The sequence below is a fragment of the Rattus norvegicus genome, chromosome 3 (assembly GCF_036323735.1).
Source record: "Rattus norvegicus strain BN/NHsdMcwi chromosome 3, GRCr8, whole genome shotgun sequence".
Taxonomy (NCBI): domain Eukaryota; kingdom Metazoa; phylum Chordata; class Mammalia; order Rodentia; family Muridae; genus Rattus; species Rattus norvegicus.
In genome coordinates, this window is record NC_086021.1 from 156002314 (window position 1) to 156022725 (window position 20412).

A 20412-nucleotide genomic window follows, 5' to 3' on the forward strand; every position below is an offset into this window, starting at 1 on the left:
TTAGACAGTACTGAGTATCTTGCTTTTAGGCAGTACTGAGGACCTTGGTTTTAGACAGTACTGAGTACCTTGCATTTAGACAGTACTGAGTACCTTGCATTTAGACAGTACCCAGGACTTTGCATTTAGATAGTACTGAGGGCCTTGCTTTTGGACAGTACTGAGGACCTTGCATTTAAGCTTTGCTAGGAAATGCCAGATCTATTCATTTCATTTCCTGTTGAGCCAGTGACTTCTGACCTCTTTGTGTGTGAAGGAAGGGCAGTACTGAGTCTCCTGTCCCACAAGACAGTTTTCCCCTCTTCTCTTTTATTCCCAGACTGGGTAACTTATAAAGAATAGTAGTTTATTTAGGTGACAGTTCTGGAGGCTCGTGACCAAAGGGTAGCATCTCAGGACCTTCTAGCTGATGGGGACTCTGCTGGGACACATGGTTGAGCCACTACATGGTGGGAAGACCAAGGTAGGTGGAGGGAGATTGCTTTGTTAGCAAAGTCACTGACTTGATACCTCATCTGCCTACCAAGATGTTAACATATTCAGGAGAGCAGAACTCTTAGGACTTAGTCACTTCTGGAAGGTTCCCCTGGTCCCATCTCTTAATACCTCCCAGTGGGGTGAGGATCAAATTTTAACACAAGCTTTGGTAAAGACCTTCAGACCAAAGTGGAGATATTTCTTACACTCAAGTCTGTTTAGCTGGAGACCTGAAGGGCTTCCAGCTACATGGCACTATCTGTGAACCTCTCCTGAACACTTTCGGCTGCTCTACCTTCTGCACCAATTTTCAGGATACTTTTCACATAGGAGACAACATCTTCCATGTAAGCTCTTCCTGGGCTTTGGGTTTATGTGTCATAGGTTTATGTGATACTTCTCATCTCTCTGGGACTCCTATCAGAACTGTCTGTTTTCTAAAATCTAAACACCATTGCTTTGTGTTATGTGATATATATGTGTATATCATATACATATGGCAGAGGGAGGAAGGGAACAAGATATATGAATTTATACAGAGAGGGGGTCTTTTAGTTGATAAGGGGATTTATCAATCTGTTACTGACATCTCCATTTTGTTCCTTTTCCCTCTGCTCCTGACCAGGCTCAAATCTCATGGACAATTACCATAAACACAACCTTACTCTTTCCTGCTGGCTAGCTAACTCCAGCTTTCTTTTTACTCCTTGCTGGACTCATGACTCAAAGCAACACACCAGAGAACAGGTGTGGCGTTGACTTCCTGGCCTGGAGTCCTTTGGATCAATCATAATGCCTGGAAATACTATTGCTGGTCCCATATTCACTCTCTCTTACGTCTTCTTACCTTGGCTATGTCATCATAGCTTCTCTGCTTAACCTGACAGCATCTCTCCCTTCCAACTTCATTGAGAAAATATAATCAACCAGGTCCACCCTGAAGATCACCTGTCACCATTTTTGCTTACCCTCCTGGCATCCTTTCTGCCAGCTTGCCTGTTTCATAGATGGGCAAACTCTATCTAATGAGGGAGAACTTGACTTTCTGCCTGCACTGCCCTATCCTCTCTCCTTGAGTGCCTGCCTTTTAGTGGCTCAGTTCTACTCCCGCCTCCAACAAGCTTAAATATCTCTCAGGACTCTTCTTCCTCAGCTACTGCTCATTCTCCCTGCTCCTCATGTGAAACAAACCTTTTGATAAGCCTCACTCGGGACATTGAATCATGTGGTCCTGTTTCTCTTCATCCCACTTTATCAGGGGTTCAATGCCAGCACCCACCTGAGCCTGCTCTTGTCAAGGTTGCTGCTGTGAACTCCGTGCTGTTGAAGCTGACATCCGTTTTCAGCTTCACCCTTCCTGACTCAGTGGCTGCATCTGACTTTTTGCATGCCTCCTGGTTTCTGAAACATTCTCTACACTTGGTTTCTAGCACTCCACACAGTACTTGACTTTCTTTCTTGGTATGCTTGCTGGCTTTTCATGTTCACAACTTGGAAGGATGGGATGTCTCAGGTTCAGTCCTTTGGCCTTTTCTTTCATCAGAGATAATCCTATCTTCTTTCATGACTTGAAATAACATCAGTATCCTTAGACCCCCATGCTTTTTTTTTTAAATTGCTATTGCTTTTTTGTTCTTGAGACATGACTCCTCTCTGTAGCTCAAAACTGGTAACAATTCTCCTGCTTTACCCTCCCAAGTTGCAGGAGTTACCAGGCCTGACTATCCCCTGTGTTTATATATTTAGCCCAAATTCTTCTCCCAATCTCTCACAACTGCCTTGAAAATAATTCTAGGAAAATAAGACTAGGATGTCTAAGGAGGTTTCAAGGTCATAGCTAATGAAGAATTCTTGGGTTTTTTTTTTTTTCGGAGCTGGGGATCGAACCCAGGGCCTTGCGCTTCCTAGGCAAGCGCTCTACCACTGAGCTAAATCCCCAACCCCCAGAATTCTTGTTTTTGAGACTGGACCTAGCCACCTTCTCTACATTGGTTAATGAGAACTCCATCATCTTTTCCCCCAACTTTTTATTGATTCTTTGTGAGTTTCGTATCATGTACCCCCTTTTCACTTATTTCTCTATCCCCTTATATCTGCCCTCTGCCCCTGCAACCTACCCCTAAAAGAAAATAAATAACCAATAAGTAAACCAAAACAAAGCATAGAAAACATTTCATTGTGGAAGCTGTAGTTTGTTTACAATGTGTCCTACAGTATACACCCTGTCCACACATCTTTACTTGCAAATGTGCATTGTTTGAGGTTTCTGGCTTGTGCCACACCATCAGTATTGGATCCTCACTGGGACTCCTCTCAGTTATCTTGTTGTTTTCCTGTGTCATGGAGGTCCTGAAACCTGGGTCAGCAGGACCAGCCCTTTCACAGCTAACAGTTCACAGATAATGTAGATTTTGAGGTGGACCAACTGAAAGCCCTGGATCAGGGCCTGTGTGTCAACCCATCAACTTCCCTTTCCCCACACCACTAGGGAGAGCTCTGCAGCACTGCTCTGGCTAACCCACCCAAAGCAGACATCATCAGGAGGCAGGGCCAGCTCTTGTGCATCCAGAGCCAGCTTCATTGTGTTGCCCAGTGTAGGCACCTGGGGCCCCCTTTCCCAAGTGCTGCATATAGCAAGGAGCTGGAGCAGCTCTTCCTCTCATACCCTCAGGGCTGGCTCACCCATGCCTTCACCATCAGGGCCAGCTCCACTGCATTACCCAGACAGAACTCCATCACTGTAATAGCTCAGGCCTTGGCTTGTCTTCTTAAATGCTACACATACTCTACCTGGACCAGATTGTTATCCCAAGATGCTTAGAGCAGAACTAGTTTCATCCTTTTATTTCCTGCTACCACCCTTCTCCAAACACCACAATTGACTGGATTTCCAGGCTTTCATCCCTGTCTATCTATAGTCTCTTATTAATAGAGCATCAGAATAAGTGATCTCTTTAAAAGTCTTAATCACTTGCTATCAGGCCTGTGCTCATAGCCTCCCCTGCTTCTGTCTAATTTTGAATGAAGACAAGTTCCTGCCATGCCGTTCAGACCTCTCTGATATGTCTCTTCAGTGTCAGCATTTGGGACTCTCCCTTCTACCCGCTTTTAGCCACAATGGCCTCTGTGATGTCAGGCTTGGACATTCTTTCCCTACAAGCCCACTTGCTCATGCGCTTCCCTTAAGCCATGGGTCATCTCTCAGGGAGACCTCCCAGTACTTCATTTAATTCTGCCATACCCTCTCTCTCCTCCTCTGTCTTCTCTCTGTCCCAAGCCCTCATTGTTGGGATGATGGGCTGCCCTTAGATTCTGCTTACTGGCTTCCAATTCCAGGATGTAGGTATCTCATGGCCTACATCATTGCTTTGTTCACTGATGTGACTGAGTCCCTAGAGCAGTTACAGCACCTGCAAATCTGCTAACAGATACCATTTTTTTTCTTTTTCTTTTTTTTTTGGAGCTGGGGACCGAACCCAGGGCCTTGCGCTTGCTAGGCAAGCGCTCTACCACTGAGCTAAATCCCCAACCCCTAACAGATACCATTTAATCACCAATTGTCTTGTCTGCACATTTGACCCTTCTTTACCTTTCCTGAAATGTCTAGCTATTTTAATCTGGTTTGACCTAGATTAAAAAACATCAGGGTGTGGAGAAAGAGAAGGACATTCCAATGACTTTGAACCATGGGCCATTTCATTAAGACTATTGTTCCAATCAGTATGCCAGCCAACAGTGCATGGGAACTGCTTGCCACTATGTTTTCTCTAGCATTTGTTGTTTTTGTCTTCGTGACTACAGCCATTCATTAGGTGAGATGGTCAGTTGTGGCTCTGAGTGCATTTCCCCAGTGGTAAGCATATTTTCATTGCAATGTCATGGAGTAGCCAGAGAACATTATATTAAGTGAAGTAAGCAGGGCATAGAAAGAGAAATACCTCATGTTCTCATTTATTTGTGAAGATAAATAAAACTGACTCTGTAGAAATAAAGTGGAATAATGGTTATCAGAGGCAAGGAAGGAAGGGGTGAGAAAGTAGTGACTTGAGTATAAAAATTCAGTTAGATAGGAGGAATAAGTTCTAGTGTATTGTAGAGTAAAATGCTATCCACACCTTACTACTTAAGAAGAGCTGGGAGAAAGGATTTTGAATATTTGTAGTACAATGTCAGATAGTTGAGACACTAGGATGCTAATTACCTAGTTCTAATTCCATAGCATAAATTGTATAATTAATATGTACCAATTAAAATAATAAATGAAATAGAGGGAAAAATTGCCACGCCAAAGGGTCAAGGTTAAGACCAGTGAAGACAGTGTACACTTTCTTTGAACAAAGATACCGTGGATGTTTACTCCTTATTACAATGGCAGCTCTTTGCCCTCATCTTCTAATAGAAATGATGGCTTACTAATAATGTTCCTTACTTTTATCCCTTGGACCATGGCATGGAGGCAGACTCTTTCCCAGGCAGTGCTCTGAGATAGGGTCATGCCACTAGAGTATTTTCTCTGATTGCCCCTGTGATTTCCATGGACAAGCATAGAAACCATCCACTCTGCTCAGCCTGTCTCTGATGGTTGATAGAAATAGGTGGTGTCTGTAGGTCTGGGACACAGACAGAATTCTTTTTTGTCTTGACTTTATGCAGATGGATAATTAAATGTTCCTATTCTATGTCTCATCTGGAGTTCTCACCTCCAATACCCAGACACACACACACACACACACACACACGCTCGCACGCACGCACGCACGCACGCACGCACGCGTGCATGAGGATGAGAGCAACCATGACACAAGATTCTTAGGAACAAGTTCACAATCTCATAGCCCAGATGATATGGTACATGCTCTGAATCGGAAAATCCATTAAATGAACCAGTGATAGCCAGTTTGGCAGCTAGAGTGGCACAGGTAATTGAATGTAGTAGACATGCGCAGTTGTCTCAAAATGGTGGTCAATCTCTGCACTTACTCTTCTTATCATCATTCTTTCTCTCTTATGAGTTAGGGGTTCAATCTATTTTCTTCTTGTAGGAAGGAATTAGAAGCTCTTCCAGACTTAAACATCTGGGCAGTGTGTCCAAAGATAGATTTGACGCTGGAGGCTTAGGTCTGATGCAATTTTAACTGTTTTGCTCTGTGGCAAAGACTGGACCCAAAGTGCTAGACATAGATATAGTAAGTAGCTGCAGGAAGGCAAGCTCATCTTCTCCATTCACTGTGCAGTGGGAACATACAAGTTACCACAGTGCAGATGCATAATACGTTAGTGATATGTGTGCAAGCTGTATATGAGAATACATGCATGTATGTCCATATATGTATGTCCATGGGGATTGTCTAAGTGTGTTATGTGCTCTAAGAAACAAGAGTAAAAGAACATTTGCACTAGAAAGGCTGGGCAGGGAAGGAAACGTCTGCTTTTTTTTTTTTTTTTTTGAGATACAGCCACTGAAGACCCAATGAGGTGGGTGTGTGAAATGCTAGCCCTGCTGGCTACTTTAATAATACCATTCAGCTCTACTGATTAAATGCTTGTTAGAATAAAAGAGAAGTGAAAGTGATCTGTCACAGGGGAAAGAGGACTGGACTGCCTGAGCCAAGTGGCCTTAGATTAGTTGCTATTCTTCTTGGATCCTCTTCTGTAATGTTCCAGATGTGATGGGTTCATGAAGGAGAGGCCCATTTTGCTCTTGCTCACAGATGGAGCCATAGCCAGTCATGCTTGCTAGAATTCAGCTCCCAAGGGGGCTCAAATGAGCCCCAGATTGTTTCCCAGGGAGCCCAATCCAACATTCCCAGCAGACTGTAGCAGAGCATAGCAGTTCTACTTGAGTTCACCATGAAGAGTACCAGAGAACACAACAAACACTCTCACCAGGAAACACTCCTGTTGTCGTTGTTCGTTCTTCGTCGTCGTTGTTGTCATTTGTTTGCTTTATCTAGAAGGGAATAGAGCTGAATTAGAAAGCGCAAGGTCAAATGTGTTCAAAGCCCAGATTGCGGAGAACATGGGGAACAAGAGGAGAATACCAATGAGGACACAATGATGGGGTTTTGGATCTTGCATTTTCTGGCCTGTGCCTGGCACAAATGATGGGGATCATTTCCTCCTCATACCACAGGACAGCAGATCTAGGAAGCTTCTGTGGCTTCCCAGGTCTCCTTTCTTTTATTCTCTGACCTACTTTGGTAGTATCAAGGCAGTGATGGTGAAATATAAGGCTTTAAACCCAAATCCTTTATTTTTGCTCAGAGGTTGACATCTCCACCTTTCTTATGGCTTGGGTGGTGGCATGTGCCTGTGCCCTGGGAGCCGGTGATGTAGACTGATGTCAAAGCCTATTTCTAGTATGCCCTCTGCATGCTCTACCCTCTCTGCCCAGTTCACACCACTAAAGCTTCCCAAGATTCCCAGAGGAAGTTGGAGGGACCAAGTAGGAGAAACACAGATCTCTAAATGACTTTGCAAAGCACAGCTGTCATGTTCCCACTCTAATCTCTGCACTGACTCCGACTGATCATCGATAAGTAGGAATCTCTTAGTGTGCTAAGCCTCCATGACAGTGTTCCAAAGGAACTATGACTAAATGTCATAAAGTAGGTTGGCATAAAACATTTTTATTTCATGGATCATGCCTTTTATGCTATATGTGAAAGATTTACAATCATAGTCAAGTTCATCTGGGTTATCTTCTATCTTTTCTAGGAATTTTATAACTTTCTTTTATATTTCTATCTATGATGCATCTTCAGGTAATTTCTTGGACTGCATCTAAGGCTTTGTCTAGATTCAATTTTCTGTTTCTTTTTCCCCCCTATACGGGGTGTTTAGTTGTCCCAGTATCATTTGTAAAATAGACTTTTTGTACCCTATTGTATCTTTTTGATATTGGCGGAGGAAGATCATTGTCTGTTTTGTGGGGGTTTATCTCTGGGTTCTCTGTTCTGCTCCAGGCAGAACTTTGTGATCTCAAAGTGAATAAGTCTGTTTTTTTATAATCCTTTCAGTATTGAGTTTATTATTCTGGATAATTTGCCTCTTTTGTGCACTTTCTAGTTTGGCAATATTTATAAAATGATCTTCCGATAATTTGATTGGTGCCACACCGAGTCTGTAGATTAAATATGGAAGAATTGATATTTTGATAGTTCCAAGACTTCCCCTCCATCAGAGTGGAATATTTCTCCATTTCACTCTCACCCCCATTCCCAATTCCTACTTATCTTTGTGTTCTGCTTCTGTGACAAAACATTCACTAAGACCATTATTAAGAACAAGGAATTTATTTCATCTTATAGATTACTGCTCATCACTGAGGGAGGCCAAGGCAGGAACTCAGGGCAAGAGCTTGAGGAGAGACCATAGAGAATAAGACCATACTTACCAGTTTATTCTCCCAGGCTCATATTCAGTAAGTTTCCTTATACAACCTATACATTTGCCCAGGAATAGCACTGCTCAAAGTGGGATTGGTCATCCATCTTAGCAATCAGAAGGCAACAGACATCCCCACAGGTCAATCTGATGGCGGTAATTCCTCACTTGATGTTCACTTTTCCTGGGTGTGTCAAACTGATAACTGAGATTAGCCATCACACAACTTAAGTGTTTATCTGGAGTACTAGCCCCCTGTTCATTCATTTATATCTGTATTTACTAGCTCCAGTGTGTGCGCGTGTGTTTGTGTGTGTGTGTGTGTGTGTGTCTTGCAATATCAAGTTTTTTCATGTACCTTTCATTTTGATTAAGTCAAACCCCCTGCCCACTTATGTCTGTATGCCTCCCAACTGTGTTCGAACAGTTCTGCCTACAGTATTTCCCATATCTACTTTAATTTAGCTGTATTGGTTTTGGTTTTTTTTTATTGTTTCTTTTCTTTTCCTTTTCCCTTTTTCTTTCTTTTTCTTTTTCTTTCTTTCTTTTTTTTCCTAATTTTCCTCTCTTAATAACTAGAGGACTTTAAAAATATGTGCTTTGAAATCTCTAGATATGTGGGGATTTCCCAGCTACTTTTGCTTGCTGATTTTTACTTACCCCACCATAGTCTGAGGGAAGTTATTGTGTTATTTCGTGGCTGAGAATGGGGTGCCCTTCAGTGCAGTTTCACTGTGATCTGGAGAAGAATGTGCGTTCAAGCATACGCTGCAGATTTCAATTATGTCCAATTGATTGGTTGTACTTTTGAGTTCAATTCTGTCCTTATTCAGTTTCTGCAAGCTGGTTCTGCACTTTCTGACACAGGAACATTGAAGCCTCCAACTATTACAGTGGACTAGCTCATTTACCTCTGCAGGACTATCAATTTACCCCACATACATTGAATGTAATATTAGACTCATGCTTATTAAGGACTGATATCTGTTCTTGGAGAAGTGACAGAGTGATCATCATATAATGACCTTTGTATTCCTGATAATTTTTCTTGATCTGGAGCTGGCATCAGCATAATCTTTCTCCATATATTTGCTTTTAATCTATGTCTTCATATGTTTAAAAAGAGTTCCTTGTACACAATGTATTCCCTATCTTGGTTTTTTCACCCCACACCCATATCTTGTTTTTTAATTTGTGTATTTAGACTAAGATTTTTGTTAACAAGAAAAAGAGAGAGATGAACTAGTCTGGAAAGGCTGAGGGAAGCAGGATATGTTATAAACCAGGGCTGCATTGTGAAGGAGTGGAAGTCTTCCACACAACTAGGTCAGAGGTCAGACAAATCTTTCATCTCTAGAATTCAACCAACTCTGAAGCAAAAATACAGAGCACAGATAATAGGTTGTCTTTTGGATATGGACCTCCGAGTGCGAGGATCTTACTTGGCAGGCTTGGTTTTTAATGAGGTTCTTTTTAAAAAATTCTTTTGAACCTTTTTTCCTGTATAATCCAGATTAGCCTGAAACTCACTGTCTTCCTGATGTGATTACAGGCATGCACCACCACTCCTGGCTGTAATGGAAATTCTAAGAGTCTTGTAGGATTCTTGACATTCTGGAAACCCAAGTAGACATTATTCTGGATTTTACTTTGCTTTTAGAAGAATATAAAGTCTTCTTTTTCTCTATGGACAATAAAAATTTTTTTTATTATATGTTTGAATTACTTTGTATCATGCTGGTTCCATTTTCTGTTCAATGACTTTTGTAGTTTTAATTGAACGTTGTGTGTTCAGTTTATCTCTGGTCTTAGTATGCCAATCATACTTCATTTAAAGCATTTCTTCCAGTGATCGTCCTAGGTTTACAATACACAGTCAAAAGTGACTCATTTTCAAATCATATCACATTGCTTCACCCAGTGCCTTCCTATGACATCTCTGCTATGCATTTTACTGATACACAAACCATTTTGTCATAAGAATAAAAATTAAAAAAAACCCAAGTTCTACTTGTACTTCTTAAAAATAAATGTATTTCTTTTCCTCTCCTCTTTCTATGGATTATACTTCAAGCCTGTATCATTGTATTAATAACTTTTTTGTCATCGTGACTAAATTCCTGACAAAGAGAAAGTCAAGGAGAAAGGGTTTATTTGGGCTCATAGTTTTGAGAAAGACAGACCATAATGATAGCAGAAGCAGGCTGACAGGAGCAAGAGGTGGCTGGTCATGTTGTTTGAAGTCAGGAGGCAGAGAGAGAATTAACTGCGATGCTCAGTTAGCTTTCTTCTCCCTCCTTGATCTAGTCCAGGACCTCAGTGCTCAGGATAGTACAGTATACATTCAAGGTGGGTTTCTTTTCTCAGTTAATCCCCTCAGGAAACAGATCACGAGTTGTGTCTCCCAGGTGATTCTAAATACAGTCAAATTGACAATGAAGATGAATCATTGTCACAGAAAACATCCTGGGAATTCAGTGAGTTTGTGCTCCTGACAGTGGACTTCATTGTGTTTTCTGCCCCTTTTCCAGCAGCTGGAAGAGGGTGGTCACACAAGGCAGCTACAGCTGGCAGCTCAGCTTTCATGGTTCTAATAGAGCTTGAGAATAGTCACCACATCCAAACAGAACAACTGATCAAGCTGGTTGCAGGTGGAGCTCAGCAGAAGACGGCCCAGATTGCACAGAGCCCTGGTTTTGATCTCTAGCACTTGGGGGGGGGTGGGCGTGGGTGACTAAACTATTAAAAAAGCCAACAACTCTTTACTAATCCTTCAAAGATGTGAGTCTATGGGGGAGATCACTGTGCCCAAAGTTGGAGAAATGAGTAGTTCTAGGAGTCAGAGCTCACCACTACAGGAGGCCATCAGCAAAGCTTCTGCAGGATCCACAAATGGGAAAAGCTGGGTGTGGCTGAAAAGCGGCTGTTGATTTGACCTGTACCCTGTGCCTAGGTCTGTGCACATGCACACGTGTGCTTTCTCTCCTGCTGCCACGAGGATGTAGAATGAAGGACCACATCTTTGGCAACATGTATTCATCCTACTTTGAACTGGGATTAGTCACTGTTTGGATGTTAGTTGTCTCTGTGTGTGTCTGTTTAGCAGGTTTGGTGTAAAGGAAGGAGGAATATTTGGAACTGTCCATTAGCTGTCATAACTGTGCTAGGACTTGCACAAATGCTCAGGGATTAATGCACCCAGGTTTCATACTGAAGACGAAGAAGCCAATTCTGATCAATAGGCCTCATTCTCTTTGAAGGCTGAGAGACAGGTTTAGTGGTTAAGCAAGGTACCATGGTCACCCAGCTCATAAGTGATATTCTTTACATCTCGGACTCCAAGACTCCATAGTTGGTGTAGGATTGATAGAAATGTGGTAGGTGATGAATAATGCCAACCAATCTAGACCACAATTTCTTTTAATGATAGGAGGAGATACTTTTTCCATAGAATGACTGTATTAGGTATCTGTATTGTATTCCAAACTACAGCAAGACTTAGCTGGTTAAAACAACAAGAGTACTTTTTTTCCCTGAGGGCCAGAAATTCAGCTGTGGCTTAGTGTATGCCCAAGTTCAAGGTCTTGCATGAAGCTTCAGGGGAAATCACAGGTGAGAGCTATGGCCTCTGAAGTGGAAACTTCTAGTTCTTTGGCAAATAACTAACTTCTTGTGCCAAATGATGTTTTGCTGGGGCACAGGTAAAAGGGTGTCTTGCTAAGGCAAACACATGAAAGACTATTTTCCTGAAGCAGACACAGGTGAAAGGATGTTTGGATACAGCAGACACGTGGAAGGACACTTGATGAAGGAATTTAAATATGACCGCACAGACAGTGAGAGACAAGCACTGAACCTTTGTTTGGTTTTCTCCACCTTGCTATTCTTTGCTAAAGACATTCATGTATTGGTTCATCTTACAAAGCATTGTTGAGCTCAACTTGTGATACCTCTGCCATTGAGAAAAACTCACCCAAGAGCTGCTCCCGAGGTTCCTGAGGCAGCTTGCTTCTTCTATGGCCTCACCTCAGGCCAGTTGGTGAGACTGGTGGTTTCTTCAGGATTCAACTACAGCTGTCTGGTGTCTGCTTGCTGAAAGGCTGAACTGTAGTTACCGGTTCGTGCCTGAGGTCTGCCTGCCTAGAGGACTGACTGGTCTGCAGTTGTGACTCATATTAGGTGTTTGCTATTGGACTGAACTGCTGCACAAGAAGATCGAGCTTCTCCTCAAAGAACTATTGCTGAACAGGTCCACTTCCCCCATATACTACTAACTTTTCTCTTTCACTGCTTCTGTTGGCTGGTAGGCTAGAGGAGAGGTTGAACCCTTATTAAAAGTAGGTTGCAAAAAACAGGGCTCTTGTGAAATTGTAATGTGATAAAATACTAGGACCAAATGCAAGTTTGCAAAGAAAGAGTTTGTTTTACTTTATACTTTATGAGTCCATCATCCAGGGAAGTCAGGGGAGAAACTCACTACAGGAACCTGGAGGCAGGCACTGATGCAGAGGCCATGGAAAGCTGCTGCTTACCAGATTGCTCCTCATGGCTTGCTAAGTCTACTTTCTTATAGCACCCAAGGTTACCTATCCAGGGTTGATATCCCCCACAATGGTTCTCCTGTACCACCAATTAAAACAATATACCACAGGCTTGTCCACGGGGCAATCTTGTGGGGATATTTTCTCAAGCGAGGTTCCCTCTTCTAAAAGGATTTTAGATTTCTATTGACAGAAAATTGGAAGGTACAAATGCATTACTGGAAGTGGCAGCTCACACATGTGGTTGCTAGCAGGCTCTATGCTCTAGTGCTTGGGCCTGTACATTCAGCTGGCTCCTTTATGGTGAGTAACCCAATGCAGAGGGACAGACAGTGCCAACATGAGAGTCACATTCTTTTCACATGCCACTTCTACCATATGCTGTGTATTAGAAGAGCCCATTTGGCTCAGCTTCCACTCAAGAGGAGGGACTGTCAAAGAGATGAGAGCCCCGGGGGGTAAGGTAGAAATAGCTGCTTTTGATGCTTCCTGCCACAAAGACTGTAGAAAAACATTTGGCTAAGAAGTTTTTGTAACTTATGAAGAAGTCATGTATTATTTTTCATAAGTCTGAAATTGCTTCAGGATATAATTTTCACACACTGCAATCAGGGTGATAAATTCTATGATTAATCCACTGGTGGATATGAGGACTTCTGTAAAAAAAAAAACTCACTCTCCAGATTTGTTACTGTCACGTTTGTTTCTCTGAAGAAGAAAACAATTCTGGAAAATAATAAGTGAGACCACCTCGGGATAGAACTTGGCAACATCTAGGCTAATCAAACTCTCATAAGAAAGAGGATAGGTCAAACAAACAAAACCTCTGGGTTTGAAGTGACTGAATATCAAGAAGATTGCGTTGTTCAAAAAAGTCTTACTACTCCATTTCAATCCCAAAGTGGAATCCATGATCCTCTGTGGGACATTCGCAAGTTAAATTACTCTCACCAAACAGCAATATCAAGCCCATAAAATTGGAAACAGAAATGTGTCTGTAAACACTTCCCAAATGAGTGCCAATTACCATACCCCAAGCAGGTACTACAGAGTGACCAAGGATTCCTGTCTGTGACTCTGAAAATGAGGTTTTCCTAGTGGGATATATATGTATATGTATATGTATATGTATATATATATATATATATATATATATATTAGTGTTGACATTATGCACATGGGTGTGGGGATATCCATGACAAACCTACAGTGAATTCATCCCTCCCCCAACAATTGTTCATTACCATTAGTGATAGAACTAAATGGCAGGTTCTGACAAAATCACACCAGTCAACAGGTTTCATGTGGGAGGTTTATTAAAAGGAAAAGATACAGAGGCTACCCCTGGAAGGGAGGAGGAAGAAGGGGTTGGGGGAGGAGGAACACAAACTTTTATAGGTTTATGGTGCATACACAGGAGGACTGTGACAGGGGCAACAATGGAAATGTGTTGCCTCTGGGCAGCTAGTGATGATGTGTTTGTTGTTGGGCCCAGTCATTCTGCTGTCTGAAGAATCTGTACTATATCTCCTTCCCTTCTTCTAGTCTGTTCCATCTGCCTTCTTCCAGTGTTAATCTAGGGTTAGTATTCTTTCCCCATTTCTTGATCATTTCTATGAAGTTATACTATATCTTTTAAACCAATTTTTAACTCAAACTATTTGTCACTTTATTTTTCTCTCCTAAAATGTGATTTGGTCAGCAGATGTGAGTTTACAGGACTGGGTGAGGTCAGCTCACATGAGGCTGGGAGAACAGTGGAGGTGGGAGGCAGGGCCTGATAAGGGACACATTCAGTGACTCAGAAAGTGGGTGGATGCAGAACTGGAGTGGAAAATAGCAGTGTCTACACACCCTTCCGCAGTCAGCCCAAGGATATTTCCTGAGAATGTATTGTTAAAGGACTACTTCCCTGTCTGTTGAGGAACTGCCAGTTTGTGTTCTATAGATGTATACTAAACCCACAGGAACTTCAGGAGAGTTGAACTATATATAGAGTGTACATTTCCCTTAAATCAGAAAGGAAAGAACAGAGGATTGAAGAGTCCAGACGGGAAAGAGATGCGTTTTCTATGCTCTGTTTATGTAAGCCATAATTACCTCCGGGATGCTGAAATTGTGGCGTTTCCTACCTCTCATGTTCTCACAAGTGTTATCAATTGTTTAATTAAAAATACATATTTTATTACTGTTCATGATACAGTTTGGTCTATGAGAACGTGTTAAACAGCACAGGAAAATACCAAGAATTTCAAGAACAAAAATAAAATTAAAAAATAAGGTAAATCAAATCAAAATGAAGTCATAAAAATTCAAGGGCAAGCGGAAAACAAACAATGGCAGCAAAAAACAAAGACTGATCTCCACTGTAGATGATCCAACCTGGTCCTTGTCCTCAGCCAGAGCCAGACAGGACACAAAGCCTGTGATGTCAGCAGATGTGACATTTGTGACAAATTCACCATTATATGCGTGGCCTATGTGTCATTGCAATGTAGACTATAAGAAGACTTTCTAAAGAGTTGGTAATGAGGAACATTCAACCTTCAGGGGTCCCTGAGTAAGTGAAAGAGCCAAAGGTAAAATTCGCCTAATATTCTGTAAGAACTCTGCATTCCCCAGGCTAGCAGTGTGACTATGGAAGCTGGCTCACCTGGCCTTGTTTTCTAGTCTAGACTTGGCTAGTTGCTGTATCTGGTCACTGGCCACTTTGTGGGTTCTTCTTTCTTCTACTTTTCCCCATCCTTCTTCCACTCTTATAAACCCCTAACACTAGATAGGAGAGAAAAAAGGATAGAAAGGGAGGGAGCGACATTATTATTAGACTATTTCCTGCTGATTAGAGACATTGAGTTCCTTGGGGAAAGTTTGATCTTTACTGTCAGGATATCTAATTTCTTCTTGTTGTTGTTTCTTCTTTGTGTAGCACTACTTACCAACCCTACCAACCCTACTTAACAAACTGCAACCAACCAATAACCAACAACCCATCATGCCTCTCAGGGCCTAGTATTTATATACCCTCTGAAAAGTCCCCAGAGTTCCAAATGTCACACAATTACTGAGACTATCTGCTCCTGACAAAATTACACCCCTGCTAGAGCACAAGGCAAATCATAGTCAGCGGCTGAGGAAAATCTAAAGGAGTCCCATATCCCACATCTGGCGTTAAAATGAAAACATATTCCCATAATATTTCTCTGTGTGTATGTGTGTGTTTCAAAGAAACCAAAATTCTCACTGCAAGTTGCCTTTCAAGAATAATTGTTTCACAGTTTAAATGTGAGAGCCTGGTCTTTCATTATGTAAAACATCTTCACAGAGGTAGACAGTGCTGAACACATTCAGATCTCATGTACATCAAGAACATGTAAAGCCTGGCCTGGGAGAGGGTGCAGGAGATGCAGCTCAGCTAATAGAATGCTTTTCTATCATGCATGAAGCCGTGGGTTGGATTCCCCAGCACCATATGAGAGCAGGCATACCTGTAATGCTAGTACAAGAGTGGGAGCAGGAAGGCCAAGATGTCAAGATCCTTCCTAGATACATAGTAAGTTCAATCCAACCTGGCTATTTGAAATCCTTACTCAAAACAAAACCCGAAGTTGAGCATTCACCGAAGTCTGTTCTTCTCACTTCAGGTCCCTGAACCATGTATCTACTCCAGAACCCTGCTTGAAGTGTATACTGTAGACAGGGAGATTCAGAAAGCCATGCGATAAAATGTTTTGTGATGCTCCCCACAAACTGCTGTGTGCTACCAGTGCTCAGAAGTAAAGCTTTTAGCTGTGATATTTCGCTTTACTTGAGTCTGCTCAGAGTTCTCTATAGGTTAGCATACTTAAGGAGTCGTCACATAGTTGTTTTCAAGCACCATGGTCCACTGACCCCATCAGAGTCCTGACTTACAGTTGCCCCAGGGCCTCAGGTCTGCAGCATCCCAGCTGACAAACGTTTCCATCTAGAAATAGCATAGTGAAAAGATCCAAGCTGTAGAGACCTTCACAGAGAGGGGAAGCCATCGCTGGCATTAATAGTATCCTTGGGCCTCTTTGTTAAAGTGGGAGCCCGGGTGGAGGCTGAGATGAGCTAATAAGGTCCACCCATAACAATTCCAGGGCGTTGGCAGAAGGAAGGCTTCCTTAGTTCCAGCCCCAGGAGGGAGGCTTCCGGTCAGTTCAGGGATGTGCTAGGCTAACAACTATCTTCCTTCAGGGAAGAGGTGTCAGTCTATTTTCTCTTGTCCCTTTGGGATGATCCTATGGGCTGGGCCGGGAGAAGGAAGGGGCGGGGTGGGATACCCTGGTATTGTTTCACGTGCTCATACTGCCGTATTCCTTACAAGATGAAGCAAAGACAGGCTCTGTCTTAAAATAGGACTTCATTCCAAGTCTTGTTTTTTTCCTTCTGGCTTTTCCAAAAGCTGTTTGATTAAATAAAATCATTACAGGGGAATTGGGTAGCTGGGGTGATCTCAACTCAATGCAGAGAGGCATTGTTCTTGACATTGTTTCCTAAATGCTGTGCTCATCTAATGTTTTCATTGCATTAGAGAGTAGGGATAAAAATAACAGACCATCTATTATGGAAGTCTTAGGACAAAAGTGAAAATGTACTCTCATGTAGCTGTCACTGTTGGAGAGTAACCTGTGCCTTTAGCATCTCTCAGCCCTTCGGGCTAACTTTGAAGCAAACTTCACACCATATTTTGTCCTCCAGTCTGCAATCTGATTGGTAAGACCATAAACACACACTCCTGTGATACAGGAGTTTATGGTAATGTGTTAAGCACCTTATATCGTATCCAGTGAGTGCTCCTCTGGTCGCGTGATTTCACAAATGCCTTCAAAAGGTATTTTGTTAAAACAACAAACAAACAAACAAACAAACAAACAAAAAACAGGCTCAAAGTAGGCTGTGCCTAATGTCCTTAGCGGGCAAGTCACAGTCTCCCTTTATTCTAAGGTTACAGTTGCGCCCTGTACTGAGCACTGATTTTGATTGTGCTAACTAACAATGTGTTAGATGTTGACCTCCGAGTCCTTCATCAACCAGGGACATTTATGGCTCCTGCTGCTTCTCCAGTCAGTCCACATCTGCCGCAACTGTGAGTCCTCTTAGTGGGCATTTTACTGTTCCTAAGAGTTCTCATTGGGTGTTTCTTAATGTATGTGTCTTGTCTGTGAGACTCATTTGTGCAGTTGTGCTTGGCATTTTATCCTTAGTAATCCACTGGTGAATTCTGAACTCCCTTACAGTATTCATGTGATATGGATTCCTTTTGTTTGGGCTGTTATTGCTCTATTATTGGTCATCTTGACTTTGAGTTTTACAACATGAACCTTCTTTTCTGAAATATCTTAATAGATTGCCTATGGATTCTACACTTTAGAAATACCCTTTGCAGTTTTCCAAAGTTTGAGTACCAGTTATCCCAGGCCTTTCCAAATACTGGGCACAGGTGGAGCTGCAGATCTCAAATCTTTCTGAGGGCCAAAGGACATACCATTGGGGAACACCATACCACAGAACTTTATTTCGTGTGCTAAGTGTTGAGTGAAGTATTGTAGAGCTTATTGTGTGAAAATGGGCTGCATGGGCAGATGCGTAGGAAGTGTGAGTGAGTTCTGTCTTTGACTTGAGTCCCACCCCTAGGATGTCACATACTGTATGTATGAATATTCCAATAGCTGACCAATACAAAATCCGCAACACCATGGTTTTGAGCATATTAGGTGAGAAATACTTAACTTGTGTATGCTATCTTTCTTTTTTTAAAGGTTAATTTTAAAGGGTTATCTTATTTTTAAAAAAATGCGTGTACATGTATGTGTCTTATGTATGGGTATATGCACCAGAGTGTAGGGTAGACTTTGAGTCTAGAAGAGCACATCAGATCCCCTAGAGCTGCTAGATGTGGGTGCTGAGGACAGAACTCAGGATCTCTGTTCTCTTGATGCTGAACTATCTCACCAGAAAAGGTTGATTTTATACAGTGACAGATTATTTCTTTGCTGCAGCCCTCATTAGATTTCCACTGTGGCCTGTAAGGACTTGAACAAACACTAACCATTTCTAAAAGCTCAGCCACGTTCCCTAATCCCACCCTCCTTCCTTGAAGTGCTTGCCTGGGATTGCCAAGATCATGTCCTGCTTGATGCAGCCTTACCTGAGTATAGAGCTCCATCTCCAGTCTCAGTTACCAGGGAAGTCCTGGTGACAGTCTGCTGGTAGTTACTGCAGGCTTAGTCACAGCTGCTGACTGACTCTTAGCGACTTCTCACTTCTCGGCCTCCCCTGCAGCATGGTCTCCCCTCTCTTCTCCTACATCTCTCCTTATTTCTCTCTTGTTAGCAGCTTTCTTCTTTGCACAAATTGAATATGAGCTCATTTCCGCTGATTCTTTCTGGTTACAGTGGACCTAACGAACCTCACTCTGACATCCAGCGAGGGGGGAGGTCTTTTTGTACATGCTCACTAGCCATATTTCTTCTTTGTTTAGTTTATGATGCCTATCTATTTTTTGTTTATTAGGTTGGGCTATCTTCTTGAGTGTTTTTGTGTGTATAAATGTTTTTCCCTGTATTGAGAACATATTGTTCACAGAGAACCAGATACATTAGTTAAGACCACACAGTAGAAGAATTAAAGAACAGAAATTAAACATAAGGCAGTTGCAAAAAAATATCCTTGGAGAATTTAGAAAGGGTGGGATTATGCATTCAATCTCTTCAGAGGAAGCATAATCTTTGGGAAGAACAAGAATTGGGACAAATAATGATAAAAACAGAAATTCCATAGAGGGGTGTGTGTGTGTGTGTGTGGCTGAGGAATAGACAGATCATTTGCCAATGTGTGCTAGGCTCTGGGTTCTATGCCAAGCACTACCAAGGGGAAGAAAAGACTTAGCAATTTAGAAGAAAGGATGGCGCCTTTAAGATTACTGGAAGGTTTGTGCAAAGGTGTGTATCTATAGATGTCAATGAAAAGAGTGCAAACCAGAATATGTGGAATTATGGCTGGAGTAGCTGTTGTGCACAGCATAGGAAAGCTAACTTCAAGGCAGGATATGAAACAACCCTAGTTTATTTGGCATGTTTTAAATGTTTAGGGAACTCCCCATGAGTCTCTAAAATAGTCTTTTGCTGTAAAGATTGAGAATGGTTGCTTCTGTGACTTTATTAAATTATCACTCTGATGAGGTCCATTTCTGTGCATCCCTTGTCATAGTCCTGTGAGTGTGAAGCTGCCAGCACTGTTGAGGTTTCTCGAGGACTTGCTTTGCTGGGTGGGGAGCATCCTGCTTGGAGGAACTTGCCTTTCCTGAAGGAAAAGTGAGGTGTCCCAAGCGGAAGGAAAAGACATTCAGACCTAGGGAAGTTGTCCACTCCCAGGGATGATGGGGGAGGGATGACTAGGGAGTAGCCTAGGTTCAGCAGGGGACAATCCCAAGTTACCAGGTCATTGTGGTCACTGCCATTCAGGGCAATGCAAGCTTCAACTTGGCCTACCCTCAGTCTCATGCAGATCTGTAGTCCTATCCATGAGCCATCACAGAATAGTCAGTCCATCTTGGGAGGAGGTGAGAGTTGGTATGCTGGAGCCCAGGCTAGGGTGCCAAGAAGAAGTCTCAGCCACATAGGTTCCTTCTTGGCTTAGTGAAAGAGCCCTGTAAAGATGTGACCCTGTGACCAAAATGCAAATGCTTCACTCCTTCTTTAAAAGGGGAACAAGAATACCCTTGGTAGGGAATAGGGAGGCAAAGTTTAAAACAGAGGCAGAAGGAACACCCATTCAGAGCCTGCCCCACATGTGGCCCATACATGTACAGCCACCCAATTAGATAAGATGGATGAAGCAAAGAAGTGCAGGCCGACAGGAACCAGATGTAGATCTCTCCTGAGAGACACAGCCAGAATACAGCAAATACATAGGCGAATGCCAGCAGCAAACCACTGAACTGAGAATAGAACCCCCGTTGAAGGAATCAGAGAAAGAACTGGAAGAG

At 42.4% G+C, this 20412-nt stretch overlaps 2 long non-coding RNA genes across 2 annotated transcripts in view; one reads left to right on the forward strand and one right to left on the reverse strand.

The window, feature by feature from the left end:
* LOC102549662 (uncharacterized) overlaps window positions 1-20412 on the forward strand; it is a 108265-nt gene that overhangs the window by 68440 nt on the left and 19413 nt on the right. The window lies entirely within an intron of this gene.
* On the reverse strand, window positions 2637-18878 carry LOC120101727 (uncharacterized). Its single transcript, XR_005502555.2, has 2 exons — window positions 18574-18878; window positions 2637-6427 (listed from the first exon to the last, which is right to left on the reverse strand). It is a non-coding gene; the product is annotated as an uncharacterized LOC120101727 (long non-coding RNA).